Here is a 2,436-nt window from a genome sequence, read left to right on the forward strand (position 1 = left end):
TATATGTTCAACGAAGTGTCCAGCAACTTATCTGCACAACTAATCCTAAATCGGCCGCACAGCCTGCGATCGCCGTACCCAGCAGAGTTGGTAAATTCTGGCGGAAGGCCGCAAAATCTATTACTGGTCAAACAGGATGGATAAAGTCTATGATTAATGTGTGCACTACAATTTGAGAGTACAAAAATCGGCGTATATGAAAGTGCTCTCTCATTCCTGTTTAACCTAGTTGTAAAGTTGAATTCAGGCCCACGAGCACTACTTAAGCTGAATGAGGTATCGGAATTCGTGCTTGTTTCTTTATTTAGTGTAGAAGGCTGAAATTAATTGCACTCTCATGGATTCACTACCATTGGTGACGTATATTAGAATAAGTCCCTCAAGCATGGAAACGAGAAGTAACCTCCAAAGGCGGCTGAACCGTCCTGAGCACGTAAGATTAATTCCAGTCGACCGAACTAATGCGAAAGTGGTGCATTTACCAGAGTTCAGCGAATTTGCGTTCGCTATCCGGAACGCAGTTCTACTGAACCTATATCTCCCTGAACTTTTTCAATCTGCTTGTCCGAGCAAAGTTCGTCCCTAACAAAACACTCATCATCATTCAACCTAAACGAAGATTACTTTAAAACGACACGAGCGAGTGTGCTTTCTTACTCTCTACAGCCCATAAGGAGTTGAGTTGACCCACTCAACTGTGCATTGATGATGTCTCCTCGACTGAGGACGAAACGTTTGCAAGCCAATTGACAAGCTCGGCCAACGAACAGATCGTAGCATACAGGACTAACACAGACGATTGTATGATGGTCCAGCGCGATCAAATTCATTGCACCGCACACCAATCAGTCAAACGATTCTGAGAACAAAAGTCCGACTGTAGATGAGAACGCAAGTTCACTTTTGTCAAACAATGCACGAACGACTGTAAATTCACCAGCTAGGTGTGGTCAAAAGTGAAAGCATTATACTTGGAAGTAAGACTTGTAGTATCATGATACGTACAAACCAGTTTCGAAGAGAACTAAGCCCAGAGCGTCATTTACAATGAACGAATGAAAAAGTAAAAGTAACGAACGAAATCTAAGTGAATTTCATTGAATAAGTAGCAAATCTGTACATTGCAAATGCTTCCTTGGATACCTAATGCGGTATACAAGCCACAGAGTTAGTCATTCACGCTCAATACGCCCAACAGCGCCCAGAGTCAGCCGATGGAGATTAGCAGTCTGTCGAAGATGCCTTCGCTCTCTCCTAGCCTCTGCACGCCAATCTTGTCTTTCTTTCCATAAGCGAGCCCACATGGCACTTACTTCTTGGTTTTGGAAAGACGATTTGTCCGCTCCACTTTGTTCGGATGAGTGATCCGTGCCCTGCAAGAGTAGGAAACAGTAAAAAATGAAAGTCACAAATCGTTCAGCCGTAACACCTTTTTGGTACTTAGATGTCATGCCACCTGAAGGAAGCACAATGGCTGAGGTACTTGCAGGAGCAGTCGAGATGCAGAGGGTGGGTTCAAACCATGGACCTTTCGGTCAGTAACTTCACGCCATAACCACCAAGCTATTTCGAGCCCAAAACAGAAGGAAAAACGTGGATAACAAAACTGTCAACCGATCTCGTCGAACATCGGCGAACCAAGTGCGCGAAAACCAAGTCTCCGGTAAAATGACCCCATGAGCTTATCCGTAAAGATATGTTAAGCGCACCATCAGTCATAATCACGGTCGACTGGTAGTGCTGAGAAGCATGTCCAAGACATCATCTCCTACGTGAGGGATGTACTGTTGTGAGCAAAGTTAGAGGATAAAAATGTGAACAAAGGCCGAATGTGGGTCAGAAAGTGATATCGTAAGATCTTGAAATGAATTTACATGACCACAAGAAGATATTTTTAAAACATTCATGATTTTGAACATATCGCGTGACTATGCTTGTAAACCTTTCATGTAGTGAACTGATCAACTTACTAACTCATTCCGTTTACACGCAGACCGAATCTTCTGCAGTAACTCATCTCTCGGAAGACCATAGACGTTGTTCGGTTTAATACAGCTAACCAGGGAGGAAGATGGACAACTCCATGTGCTACCTCTAACATCAGTAGTTGTTGATGACGATGTGCGGCTGATTTCTTCGTCCTACATATTGTAAGTGAAAGAACATAATAAACTCAGAACAATAAAAGCACCAGGGAGTTCAAGAAAAGGACACCCTACTCGAATGCGTACAGGGACGCGACATGTGTTTATGATACCAAAATATATTCAACGATTTTAACACACGAAAAAAGAATATGTCCACGATTACGCCTGACCCATTTTCGATCAGTACTGCCCAGATGGCAGCCGCAGACAAAATCGACTTTGCTATCTGCTGGTAACGCGCAACTTTGCCTACGTTGGTTACATAGAAACTCCAAGCCGCTCAAAATAA

This window comes from Opisthorchis viverrini (genome assembly GCF_000715545.1).
Source record: "Opisthorchis viverrini unplaced genomic scaffold opera_v5_59, whole genome shotgun sequence".
NCBI classification, from domain to species: domain Eukaryota; kingdom Metazoa; phylum Platyhelminthes; class Trematoda; order Opisthorchiida; family Opisthorchiidae; genus Opisthorchis; species Opisthorchis viverrini.